At 49.5% G+C, this 14,274-nt stretch overlaps 1 non-coding gene across 1 annotated transcript; it reads right to left on the bottom strand.

The window, feature by feature from the left end:
* Positions 1 to 12,178: 12,178 nt before the first annotated feature.
* Positions 12,179 to 12,260, bottom strand: TRNAS-GCU (transfer RNA serine (anticodon GCU)). The gene has a single exon. It is a non-coding gene; the product is annotated as a tRNA-Ser (tRNA).
* Positions 12,261 to 14,274: the final 2,014 nt, after the last annotated feature.

Genomic DNA, 14,274 nt, shown 5'->3' with positions numbered 1-14,274 from the left:
CATGTGAGCCTGGATAGTTGCAGTGGTAGAGCATCAGGCTTTTAATCTAGGGTCTAGGCTTCAAGTCACTGGTAAATGAAAAAGACAGTTTTCCCTGTAATATCCTCCAAGATCTTCAGAGGTATCTCTTGAGGACTCTCCTTGACTTCAGCTTCTCCTTTCCTAGTAAGGGCCATGTATTGCCTAGGACTGAAGGGGCACTTCCTCACATGCCTACTGGTCTCTCAGTCTGGTTAAGAAAGGCCTCTGGGAGCTGCAGCAAACTGCTGCAGAACAACTTGGTGAGCAAATGCAGGGTTGCCTACACAGGGTCATCCTTACCAGAACTCAGCAGAGGTCTGAGTGTTCCTTATTGGTCCCATGGTGTAAGGGCCAGCAGTCAGGACTTTGAATCCTGCAATATGAGTTGAAGTCTCAGTGGGATCTGAGAGCAATTCCTGTGGCACTTAACCCTACTGGATCTTCCAAGGCTCTGTCTTGCTTTCTCAAAGGCCATGAAAGTCTGTCTTTTGCCCGCCAGCTGTTGTGACTTGAGCACAAGAGGGGATGTTTGATCCAGAAGTCTGGCTGTGCCTGGAGTCCCTGTAGGTAGGGATGCGAGCTGCATTTCCTCTGAGTCCTGAAGCTGGCTGCAGCCTGGCCTAGGAGGCAAGCCCTATTGGCTGACCTACTGGCCCAAAGTCACTTGTGCAGTGTTGGTGTCCCCAGGAATGCTGAAGGGCTAAGGGAAGAGGCTCAATACTCCTCCCTATCAGTCAGGGCGGAAGAGGAGGGCTGCAAGAGTGGGCAGGCTGATGAGCTGGGCCTTCTAGCGTTTGGCTGGGGATGAGGTGGGGGAACTGCGAACTGGGAGAAGACGGTTGCTGGCCTGTGAGGAAAGGCTCAGCCAATGGCATAAGTGGACCTTGTCATTAGCCTACAAGTTGTGATGCTCAAGACCTATCTTTTGGCTGTGGGGGAATTTCCTCAGCCATGTGTTTCCCCCTGCTCCATGAGTGCTGCTGAGACCGAACACGAGGGCCTTCCACTTCCTGTGGGGCAATAGGACGTCCCTGCCTAGTCAGGAGACATGTGGCTTTTCTGCTGTATTAGAAGGGTGGTTGGGTTGGTGGGCTTTGAAGCCTTGTACGTGCTCTCTCAGTGGTGTCTGAGCTGGAAGGCAGGTCAGGCCCAAGGGAAAATGGTGGGGCAATCCACAAAGAATGCAACTGACTCTTCCGATATGGTTTGTATTATTTTTACCCCACTGGGTGCAGCACCGGGTATGGGATGGCCAATGATGAGGGAAGGGGGAGGCCCCCCCTTCTAGTGTTCTACTCTCACCTTACACCCTACACGATTTTCAGTGAGTGGCTTGGTGGAAGGTTCTTGCAGGATGGCTTCATCCGCAACAGTGGCTGCCCTCTCAGCAGCTGCGGCCACAGCAGCTAGCCACCCCGCCCTCTTTGGCTCAATCTGAACAGAGGTCAATGTACTACTGGGTGAGACAGGCCAATTTTAGGGAGCTTCCTCTGAAGGTGAGCAACTGTCCCCAGAACTTACTGACAGGCACTTTAAAGTATTTGCAAATGTGCATGGTCGGCATGTGCAGAGCAAAGGCTGCCCAGGGCACTGTGTCAGGCTGCTGGCACCGCTTGAGACAATGGACCATCTTCAGCCACAAGGTGAGCCAGGATCTAAGGCAGGAATGGGGGTGAGGAAGCAAGTCAAGCTGAGCAAGGCAGCCAAAATTCATCTTGCCTTCGTGGGCGCTCACAATGATGCCATTTTTGTGTGCCAGGTCTGGACAAAAACAACCCAGACAGAGAAGCCAGCAGGCTAAAAAAGCAGCAGGGTTATTCTGTCTGCTATCCAAGATCCATAAACCTGGAAATCCTGGATGCCCCATCATTTCAGGCAACGGCACCCTGACAGCAGGATAGTCTGGCTGTGTAGACTCCCTCCTCAGGCCCTATGCTACCAGCACTCCCAGCTATCTTCGAGATGCCACTGACTTCCTGAGGAAACTACAATCCATTGGTGATCTTCCAGAAAACACCATCCTGGCCAGTATGGAGGTAGAAGCCCTCCACACCAACATTCCACATAAAGATGGACTACAAGCTGTCAGGAACAGTATCCCCGATAATGTCACGGCAAACCTGGTGGCTGAACTTTGTGACTTTGTCCTCACCCACAACTATTTCACATTTGGGGACAATGTATACCTTCAAGTCAGCAGCACTGCTATGGGTACTCGCATTGCCACATAGCATACTAACATTTTTATGGCTGACTTAGAACAACGCTTCCTCAGCTTTCATCCCCTAATGCCCCCACTCTACTTGCCCTACACTGATGACATCTTCATCTTCTGGACTCATGGAAAAGAGAACCCTTGAGGAATTCTACCATGATTTCAACAATTTCCATCCCACCTACAATGTCAGCCTGGACCAGTCCACACAAGAGATCCACCTTCCTGGACACAACTGTGCTAATAAGCAATGGTCACATAAACACCATCCTATACTGGAAACATACTGACCATCTATACTGGAAACATACGACCGCTATACTTACCTATGTGCCTCCAGCTTTCACCCAGACCACATCACACAATCCATTGTCTACAGCCAAGCTCTAAGATACAACCACATTTGCTCCAACTACTCAGACAGAGACAAACACCTACAAGATTTCTATCAAGCATTCTTACAAGTACACTACCCACCTGCTGAAGTGAAGAAACAGATAGACAGAGCCGGAAGAGTACCCAGAAGTCACCTACTACAGGACAAGTCCAATGAAGAAAGTAATACAACCTCACTAGCTGTCACCTTCAGCCCCCCAACTAAAACCTCTCCAGTGCATCATCAAGGATCAACAATCTATCGTGAAGGATGATCCCTCACTGTCACAGATTTTGGGAGAAAGGACAGTCCTTGCTTACAGACAGCCCCCTAACCTCAAGCAAATACTTACCAGCAACCAAACAACATAAACACTAACCTAGGAACCTAACCTTGCAACAAAGCCCGTTGCCAACTCTGTCCACATATCTATTCAGGGGACACCATCATAGGACCTAATCACATCAGCCACTCTATCAGAGGTTCATTCACCTGCATATCTACCAATGGGATATATGCCGTCATGTGCCAGCAATGCCTCTCTGCCACGTACATTGGCCAAACCAGACAGTCCCTAAATAAAAGCATAAAAGGACACAAATCAGACATCAAGAATTATAACATTTAAAAATCAGTCTGAGAACACTTCAATCTTCCGGGTCACTTGATTACAGACCTAAAAGTCGCAATATTACAACAAAAACCCTTCAACAACAGACTCCCATGAGAAACTGCTGAATTGGAATTAATTTGCAAACTGGACACCATTAAATTAGGCTTGAATAAAGCCTGGGAGTGGATGGGTTATTACACAAAGTAAAACTATTTCCCCATGTTTATTTGTCCCCCTACTGTTACTCACATCTTCCTGTCAACTGTTGGAAATAGGCCATCCTGATTATCACTGCAAAAGGTTTTTTTCTCCTGCTGATAATAGCTCACCTTAACTGTTCACTCTTGTTATAGTGTGTATGACAACACTCATTTTTCATGTTCTCTGTGTGTGTGTGTGTGTGTGTATCTATAGCTATATCTTCCTGCTGTATTTTCCACTGCATGCATCCGATGAAGTGGGTTTTAGCCCATGAAATCTTATGCTCAAATACATTTGTTAGTCTCTAAGGTGCCACAATTACTCCTTGTTCTTTTTGCAGATAAATTAATGGAGGTTAAGTCCATGAATGGCTATTAGCCAGGATGGGTAAGGAATGGTATCCCTAGTCTCTGTTTGTCAGAAGGTGGAGATGGATGGTAGGAGAGAGATCACTTGATCATTACCTGTTAGGTTCAGTCCCTCTGGGGCACCTGGCATTGGCCACTGTTGGCAGATAGGATATGGGGTTGGATGGACCTTTGGTCTGACCCAGTATGGCCATTCTTATAGTCTTATGAAGGGAGGGGCAGAGCACTGTCAACAGAGTTTCTGTAGTGTAGTGGTTAGCATGTTTACTTAACATGTAAAAGGTCCGTGGTTTGAAATCCAGGCAGAAACAATGAGGGCTTAATTTCCCCAGCTCCTACTGGCCTGTCCCTGCTGTTGTAGGAGCAGCAGTGATATCTATGCAATGTATAACCTGTATGCTCAATAGATGTGTTATACTTCCCTCCCTCCTGCTTTTGTCTCCTCTCCCTCTCTGAATACCTGTGAAGTGGTTTTCCCCCTCCCTCTCCTGGAATGCTTGTGGGATGAATGGGCTGGTTGAACAGCTAGAAGAGCAGAAGAGCTTCCAGGTAGACAAGGTGTCTGGGACTCTAATTAGGCAGCACTCACACACCCAGAGCATGGACACTGCCCAAAGTGGAGCGTGATCAACCAGATGCAGCCAAGTCATCTCTAGTCGCAGGCCATTAGGTGCAGGTCCTTAAAAGGAGAAGGGGCCACGTGCTCAGGAGTCACTCACAAGCTTTTATCTCCAGTGAATGCCCTTTGCCCGGACCGCATGGCCAGTGGTTCTCTGCGTTGTATTTCATTGTGCCTCAGGAAGACTTACCTACATCGCACCGTCCATAGCTGCACTGTGGGACACTTACCTTGCAGAATCCTGACATCTCCAGTGCTGTGCCTGTCCTGGGAGCATGAGTATGCAAGTGTGAGTGTGACACCCCCGCTTCTTCTTTTGAACTTAGCTGTCAGTATAATAAAACCGCTGCTTTCTGCCAAACTCTGGTGGGTCATTCGTCCTCCCTACGCTTACTAGCTGGCCCAATCTTGGGTAACAGCTGCAATAAGCTCAACCCTTGCAGGACAGAGGGTGGTGAAATGAGCTGGGAAAAAGCCTTAGCATCAGCAGGTGAAAGCTAGAGGATCTTGGCCAGTCACCTTTTGAAGACTTGTGGCTTGGTCTCCTCTGCCCTTGGAGGTTGGCCTATGGCGGCCGGCTCTTCCTGCTGGCTTCCTTTGTGTGACTTGCCAAAGGAGGGAGTGAGGCAGGAATGGGGCAAAAGAGGAAAGTCTAGCTGAGGAAGGCAGGGCAGAAGCTAAGCCCATTTGTTCTGCAAAGCCTGAAAAGCCTGGGGAGGTGCGGTTGGCTGCTGGGAGGTAGAATCCTGTGCCTACCTCTTGGCTTCCCAGGGATGGCTACTTGCATCCCAGGAGAAGGATGGTTCTGGGTGAAAGGAAAACAAGCAAAGCTCTGGGAGGAAATTTGGGTGTGGGATGCAGGCTCTGTGCTGGGGTAGCGGGCTGGGGTGCAGGAGGGGTCGCGCTTACCCTGGGCACTGCAGCTCCCAAAGTGACTGGTACACACAACCCTGGGGAGCAGGTCCTAGGTGGGCCGTGCCAGGGGGTCTCTGTGTGCCGCTGCCTGCAAGCGCTGCCCCCAGAGCTCCCATTGGCTGCAGTTCCTGGCCAATGGGAGCTGTGGAGTTGGTACTCGGGGCAGGGGTAGTGAATGGAAACACTCCCCCCAACCCAGAGGATGCTGGGACATGCCGGCCATTTCTGGGAGTGACACAGAGGGACGGAGGCAGAGTGGGCAGGGAGCCACCTTAGTGCTGTTGGCACATGTCTGCACACCCATTAGGGGAGGGGGCAGAGGTCGTCCATGTGCTGCCTGGGGTAGGGGCAGTGCACAGAGCTGCCTCCCCTGCTGGGTCTATTACAGGAGGGGAGGGGGTCTTTAGGCCTGTAAGGTGCAGCAGGTCGGACTAGATGATCACATTGGTCCTTTCTGACCTTAAAGGCTCTGAGTCTAAAAGGGAGAGGGAAGTAAAGGAAGTTTTTTTAAAAAAATAAACCAAACATTGTAATACCAGGATAACTCCACCTGCTCATTGTATAGTCCCACCCCTTTCTTCCTCCATTGTGTGTTGAATGACCTGCAGAACATTGATTCTCTCATTCCATTGCTAAACTGATACAATATGACTGAAATTAAACTAATTCCCAGCAGAGAAAACACCACATCACTGCACTGGCTGGGAATCAAACCCCAGTCAACTATTTGGAAGGCAACTATGCGCACCACTATATCACCAATGCATCTGGTGGCAGTATCACTTATGGTTGCCCAATGAGGCTAGACAAGCATTGAGGAGATTTTCTGCCCATTAAAATGAACTGGATTCTCATCACTAAAAAAAACCACCTCCATCTTTACTTGGGTTTGAACCATCAGCCTTTCAATTAGCCACAAAAGATGTTAATCACAAGGTATGTCTACACTAGGGGATTATTCTGATTTTACAGAAACCAGTTTTTGGAAACAGATTGTATAAAGTCGAGTGCACGCGGCCCCACTAAGCACATTAGTTCGGCGATGTGCGTCCATATACCGAGGCTAGTGTCAATTTCCGGAGCGTTGCATTGTGGGTAGCTATCCCATAGCTATCCCATAGTTTCTGCAGTCTCTCCCACCCATTGGAAATCTGGGTTGAGGTCCCAATGCCTGATGGGGCAAAAACAGTGTCGTGGGTGATTCTGGGTACATGTCGTCACTCAGTCCTTCCTCCGTGAAAGCAATGGCAGACCATCATTTCGCGCCCTTTTCCCTGTATTGCCTGGGCAGACGCCATAGCACGACAACCATGGAGCCCGTTCAGCCTTTTTTCACTGTCACCGTATGACTACTGGATGGTGCTGACAGACGCGGTACTGCAGCACTACACAGCAGCATCCCCTTGCCTTTTCAAGTTAGCAAAGATGGTGTCATAAACAGATAAGTAAGAGTTAATAGCACAGAAGTGCTTCATATCTCTTTGCCTGGAAAGGGTTAACAAGAACAGTGAGCCTGGCTGTCACCTGACCAGAGGACCAATCAGAGGACAGGATACTTTCAAATCTTGAGGGAGGGAAATTTTTGGGCTGTGCTGTTAGTTTTGGTTGTTGTTCACTCTGGGGGCTCAGAGGGACTAGATGTGCAACCAGGTTTCTCTCCAATCTCCCTGATACTGGTTCTTATAGATTCCAAGTAGTGAGTACTAGATAGATAAAGCGAGTTAGGTTTATGTTTGTTTTCTTTATTTGCAAATGTGTATTTGGCTGGAAGGAGTTCAAATGGTATTTTGCTGAAAAGGTTTTAATTTGTACTTGTATACTTAGGCTGGGAGGGTGTTCCCAGTGTCTATAGCTGAAAGACCCTGCACCTATTTCATTTTTTAAATGTACAAAGATAATTTTTACTGTTTTTTCTTTCTTTAATTAAAAGCTTTTCTTGTTTAAGAACCTGATTGTTTTTTATTCTGGTGTGAGACCCCAGGGGACTGGGTCTGGATTCACCATGGAATTGGTGGGCAGAAAGGAGGGAAAAGGGAGAGAGAGGCTGATTTCTCTCTGTGCCAGGATTACTTTCTCTCAGGAAGAGTCTGGGAGGGGGAAAGAGAAGGAGGGAGGAAGTTGAATTGTCCTCTCTGTTTTGTGATTCAAGGAGTTTGAATCACAGTGATCTTCCAGGGTAACCCAGGGAGGGGAAGCCTGGGAGAGGCAATGATGGGGGAAAGGTTTTACTTTCCTTGTGTTAAGATCTATAGGGTCTGGGTCTTGGGGGTCCCCGGGCAAGGTTTTGGGGGGACCAGAGTGTACCAGGCACTGGAATTCCTGGTTGGTGGCAGCGCTACAGGTTCTAAGCTGGTAATTAAGCTTAGAGGAATTCATGCTGGTACCCCATCTTTTGGACGCCAAGGTTCAGAGTGGGGATTATACCATGGCAGATGGTTACCAGCCATACCGTCCCGTCTGCTGCTTTGCAAGTTGACAATGACAGTTACCAGTTATACTGTACCGTCTGCTGCTGTCATGGATGCTCCTGGCCGGCCTCGGTGAGGCTGGCCAGGGGCGCATGGACAAAAATGGGAATGACTCCCCGGGTCATTCCCTTCTTTGAGTTTTGTCTAAAGGGAGAGTCAGTCCTGTCTAGACTATCAGGCAAGCCTACTAAAGAACAAGAGAGTCAAACAGCCACTCTGGGTGAGAACCCCAGGCATCCCGCAGAAATGATGAGCTGCATGCCATTCCAGGGGGTTCCCCTGCAATAACCCCACCCATTGCTTTCCTCGTCCCCCACCCTTCCTGGGCTACTGTGGCAGTGATCCCCCTGTTTATGTGATGAAGTAATAAAGAATGCAGGAATCTGAAACAACACTGACTTTATTGCCTCTGCAAGCAGAGCTCAAAGGGGGCCAAAGCCGCAGAATTGCGGCCACACTAACCCTAATCCGACATGGCAAATACCGATTTCAGCACTACTCCCCTCGTTGGTACAGATATCGGTATTAAGAGCCCTTTATATCAATATAAAGGGCTTCGTTGTGTGGACGGGTGCAGGGTTAATGCGATTTTATGCTGCTAAATTAGATATAAACTTGTAGTGTTGACCAGGCCAGAGAGAGCAGCAGGTTTTCCCTACTGTTTCCTGCTCTTGTTTTCTTGACTAGTTCTCCTCCACACCAAGTTGCTTTTTACTTTGTGAGTCTGGCAAACTCAGTTGGCAGAGTATCAGACTTTTAATTGGATGGTCCAGGGTTCAAGTCCCTGGTCAGGTGATAAACTACTCTCCAAGATCTTAAACTGTCTTTCTGGAGTTCTCTTTGACATAACTTTCTCTCATCAGGATTTTCCCTTTCCTCAGAAGGGACTTTTTCTGTGTGTGTTTGAAGGGGCAACTTCCTGACAGCCCCTCTGTCCTTGCAGCCTGGAGGAATAAAGGCCTCTGGGCATATAGCATGTTCCTTCCCTGCACACACACACACACACATACAAACACATAGAATTTCCCTAGGAATTAGAATCACCTGCTGCTTTCCCCTTTCCTGCTGGATCCCCAAATGACGATGCTCTTCAGCCTAAACCCATATCCCCTCTTTTCCCAGTGCCCCTCAGTCCCAAACTTCAGTCCCTTCTATGCACACTGCTTCTCACTCCGAACCAGAGCCTACTCCTCTTCACCCTTCTCCTCTGTCCCTACTCACAGCCCCCTCAATCCCAACCCACAGGCCCCTCCTCCTCACGCTGCTCCTCAATCCCAACCCACAGCCCCCTCCTATTCCCAGTGCCTCTCAATCCCAGCCGACAGCTCCCTCCTTCCCTCCAGCAGCAAGTGCTTCAGACTCCCTCAGGAAGATTTTCTTGCAAGGTTTCGTGTATGAGTCTGCATGTGGATTTTACAGTATATTGGAAATATGCTGGGTTGCTTGCTGACATGATCACTTTTGCCTGGTGTTGGATTCCCAGTCTCCTTGTTATTGGGGCAGGAGAAATAAAGCGTTGTTATCCTTGTGTAAACTGAGGGCAGCACAACTGTGCTCGGCAGACCCCGACTGAGGGACTCACGCTCAGTTCAATAGCACTTGCTAGGCAGGGGACAGGGGTTTGAAAGCCAAATTGGCTGGCGCATGGGTCCTAATACTAAAATTTAGGGGTTAGATCAGTGTTAGGACAGGGTGGCTGTGGAGGGATGAGTGAGTCCGCAGACAAGTTAGTGAGAATAGTGCCTTCTTATTTTCCCCCTTTTCCATCCAGGATGGCAGGTGAACTCTACAGAGGCACCTCTGGGCTTGCACTGACTAAGGACAACAGCTGTGAGTGGGGTGCAGAGAGGCGATGGCTCATGTTAAAGGACTTGTGGTTGCTGGACTTATGAACCGTAGGGAGAAGGACACTGCCCAGCTTATTTGGGGGGTGAGTCTTTTCCTCTTGGTTTATGTTTATGCGTTGGGGCTGCTGACATGACTTTTGCTAACCCTGGGCTTACATTGCAATGTAGACATACCCTGAGAGGGCATCTATAACGTAATAAAAGCAGTGTGGCCCGGCTGGCCTGGATCATCTGACTTGGACTCCTGGGGCTCAGGTTGTGAGGCCAAAAACTGCAGTGTAGACATTTAGGCTCAGACTGGAGCCCAGCTTCGGAGACCCTCACCCCTTGTGGGGTCTCAGAGGCTGGGCTCAAGCCCAAGTGTCTACACTGTAATTTTATAACCCTGCAGCACAAGCCCCGCAAGCCTGAATCAACTGACCCAGGGTTTGAGAATAGTGACTTGGGTGTGTTTATGACAGTGCAGACATAATACTACGCTATGTCCACGCTGCAATGAAACACCCAGAGCTGCCCCATGCCAGCTCAGGCTCCCGAGGCTTTGGCCATGGGGTGGTAAATTTGCAGTGTCGATGTCTCAGCTCAGGCTCAATACTGGGCTCTGGACACCCTCAAAGCTGGGAGGGAGTTTAGCAAGCAAAAAAGGTAAAACCGCAATGAAGTATTACCCTGGCCTCAATGGCATTTCTCCATTGGTCTGCCTGCTTTGGGGCAGGGACAATAACACATCCTGCTGCATTCGTTATTTCATAGGGTGGTTTAGGATTTTCATTCTCAGGCACTGGGCACAAAGCAGGACTCAACCCTTGGCATAAACTAAATGAGCTGGCCACAGATCTGGCAGCCACAATGAGCATTTGGTGCGAGAGCTCAGACCTGCCCCTGTCCCAGAGGGAGGGGGTCATCCATGAGGGGACTGGACCACTGACCTACCAGCTCCTAACTCCCAAACGTTCAGTAACTCTGTTATCAGTGCCTGTGTGTGTAGTTTAAACCATAAGAAAACCCACACTGGGCTAGACCAAAGGTCCTTCTGACAACAGCCAAGAGCAGGTGCCCCAAAAGCCACTCAACAGGGCCCCACTGGCAGTTATTATCCCTGCCTGAAAAGCAGACAGACCAATGGAGAACTGCCATGAGTCCAGGGTAATACTTCCCTGCGGTTTTACCATTTCCACTTGCTAAACTCCCTCCCAACCTTCTGGGCTCCTAGACCTATCCTAGTGTTATGTCTACACTGTGATTAAAACACCCAGGTCACCTGTCTCAAAGCCCAGGTCAGCTGACTCAGGGTTATGGGACTTGGACTGCAAGACTATAAAATTACAGTGCAGACATATGGACTTGAACCCAACCTCTGAGACCCCCACGAGGGGTGAGGGTTTCTGAACCCAGGCTTCAGTGTGAACACAAATATCTGCACCACAGTTTTTAGCCTCTCAGCCTTAGCATAATGAGCCCAAGTCAGATGACTCAGGCCAGCCATCCTGCCATCTTTATCCCGGGAGAGATGGATTCTAAGGGTACTTTCCCATTGCAATGGAAGCCCAGGTGTGGCACGCTGTGCTTAAAGCAGCACCCTGCAAGCCCCATATTCACCACTCTCATATAGTGATGATACGTTTTGAACAAAGTCTGCCTGGTGAGGTATCTTTTTAAAAATCTTGAAGTGTTCATCTGTTGAACATTAATGTCTTCTTGCATTCTATGTGCTCACATTGGTTTAGGAAGTTATGAAGTTTGCTCTTTGTGCATTACAGAAATATGTTATGAGGTTGGGAAATGCCCCCCACCAGCCTTTCAGGTGCAAAAATGGAGGAGCCAGACTCACTGCTGGCCCATTAAAGGTGGCTACAGTCCCAAAGACTATCCCAGGAACCCTGTACAATGCAGACTTCGCCGAGATAACACAGCAACAATGGACATTGCTTGACACACATCATAGCAAAGGAGCTTTCTAGAGAGTTGGAAGAAACTATGAAAGAGGGGAAGAGACATCATGACTTGGCATCTCTCCCCCACAAATCAACAGCTGGAAACACACCTGGATGACAAAACTGATTCATGAATCAGAAGATAATAATAATAATACATTCAAACCAAAGTCCACAAATAGCTAGTACTGGTTTTTCAGCTGAAAATTTCCAGTTTGGGGAATTTTGTTTTCCCAATCAGACCTTGCCAAGGGAAGCAGGGAGAAAATGTTTGAGTTGCCTCCTTCAGAACAGCTTAGCCTAGACACTCTAGCTGTGGGTCACTGTCATGGCCTTGCTGAGAACTGTGGTATTTTAATAATTTGGGAAGGTCTCAGGGTGTTTGGGAGAGATTATGAGGCTGTTACCTTTTGAGATGAAAACTAAGACATACAGGACTAGAGAATTTTTTTTTTTAGAAATCTGAGATTTAGACATTTTATTTAAAGCAAAGGGGTTTCTGAGCAGGGTTTTGTTTGCAGGCAGCAACATTGTTTGCTCTGTCATTGTACCAAAGGGGGAGATGGTTGTTTAGAAAGGAGGAGTGAAGACTAAATGCATCCAATGAGGATGGGATTTGAACCCATGTGTGCAGAGCACAATGGATTAGCAGTCCATCGCATTAACCACTCGGCCACCTCATCTGAGATATCAGGGAATGGACAGGAGGAGAAATCTAAGGCCAGCAGAGACAGGGACACTAAGGTGTTTTTAAATACTAAGTGGAAGCAGGGGCTGAATGAACTCCCCCCTCACACCTAGTGACCAGCTGTGGGAAAGGCTTCAGGAACAGACCATGTTTGCATAGACACACCTACTCTGCCTAGGTATGCAGCATCATGGGGCTGCTTTCCCAAAATGACCAGTTTTAGCTGGTGGCGGGTTACAAATCACTTTAGCACTGAGTGGTATGAAATGTTATTATCCTTCCTGCATGAGTGAAGGGCAGCAGAACATACTTAGTCGGTGCTTATGGGTGAGGAATAGCTTTTATTGGACTGCATAGAAGTGATTCAGAATGTCACCCTAAAGCAGTGGTCCCCAAACATTTCACACTGTGCCCTCTTATCCATGGCTGTGGGCCCTCGGAGCCACAGTTGAAAACTGGGGCTGGGAGTGGGGTGTTGCTTGCAGAAGAAAGGGGTGCAGACAGGGGTAAGGGGGTTGAGGCCAAGCTGGCAATCAGGGGCCCAGGCTGAGGACAGAGTCGGGCTGACTGGTGCTCCCTCCATGGGGGCTGGCTTAGCCCCTGAGGTGCCCCTATGAATCTTCCTCTTTGTTCCCCTAGGAGTCATGCCCCACATTTTGGGGACCACTGAACCCTACATGTTAAGCACGGGCTAGTGATGCCAGAGCCCAGGGAAAGGGAGAACAAGTGCAGGGGCCCCAGCACTGGAACTAAGCCCCCTCACTTCTGTCTGTGGCTCTGCCCCCTTCCACACCTTCCACCCACGGCCCCATCCACTATGTCACCTCTGTTCCACCACTTCCCCCACTAGCCCCACCCTGTCACTCCTTTACCCCTGCCCCGCTGTGTCCCCAAGACCAGAGAAGCTCTGTGCCCCTGCTGCAGCCCCCGGGCCGTAGCACGGAGTGAGAGCTCCTCCAGCCCTGGGGCTGACATGGGGGAGACTTTTCCAGGGGGACCTAATTTCTCCAGGGCCCCTCGTCATGGGCTCCACTGTCTCCTTGTCGATGCAAGGTTTGGGGAGGCTGAGCCCACCCAAGCCTACATTATGTGCTGCCCAGGCTACCACTGCTCAGTGTGTGGCCAGTCTCCTTGTGTTCTCTGCTGTTCTTGCTGGGGAGCTTGGTCGGCCTTAGGGATGGGGCCCCCCAGCAGCCACCCAGGGCTCCAGGGGGTCAAAGGGCACTGTGTGGCAGTGTGAAGGTGCTCACTGCTCTCCCCTGCCCCAATGCTCCTCCATGGCCCCATAGAGGGTTGAGGGGAGCGAGGTGCAACACTATGTGCTCCATGCGTCCTGGTCACTTTCCCCACCTGGGCTGTGCTGTGAAGGGAGCATCAGAAGCTGCTGCTCTCTGCCCTCCCCTTATGCAGCCTGGCTGAGGAAAGTGACCTGGATGCAGGGAACTCAGATGATGTCGCTTCTTGCCCCCCCACCCCACCTCTGCAGCTCCTAGGGGTGCCCAGAGGAGCAGCATTCCAGGGAGAAGCTGGTAGCAATGCCAGCTGCTCCATGCAAACGGGTCACTGTCCCCACGTGGGTGCAGGAGGGGGTGCAGGGGTTAGGGGTGAAGGGGGTGCAGCAGAGGGGCAGTGGCTGGTGGCACATGAGCGGGAAACAATAGGGGAATCCTGCTGCTTTCTCTGGCCCGGTCAACACTATGAGTTTATATCAAATTTAGCAGCTTTAAATAGCATTAACCATGAACCCGTCCACACAATGAAGCCCTTATATCGATATAAAGAGTTCTAAATACCGGTATCTGTACTCCTCCCCGATGAGGGGAGTAGCGCTGAAATCGGTATTGCTATTTCGGATTAGGGTTAGTGTGGCCACAATTCAATGGTATTGGCCTCCAGGCACCATCCCACAGTGCACCATTATGACCACTTTGAACAGCAATCTGAACTCGGATGCATTGGCCAAGTAGACAGGAAAAGCCCCGTGAAATTTTGAATTTTATTTCCTGTTT

Source organism: Gopherus flavomarginatus (assembly GCF_025201925.1).
Source record: "Gopherus flavomarginatus isolate rGopFla2 chromosome 13 unlocalized genomic scaffold, rGopFla2.mat.asm SUPER_13_unloc_2, whole genome shotgun sequence".
Taxonomy (NCBI): domain Eukaryota; kingdom Metazoa; phylum Chordata; order Testudines; family Testudinidae; genus Gopherus; species Gopherus flavomarginatus.
This window is presented reverse-complemented; position numbering and strand designations above follow the sequence as displayed.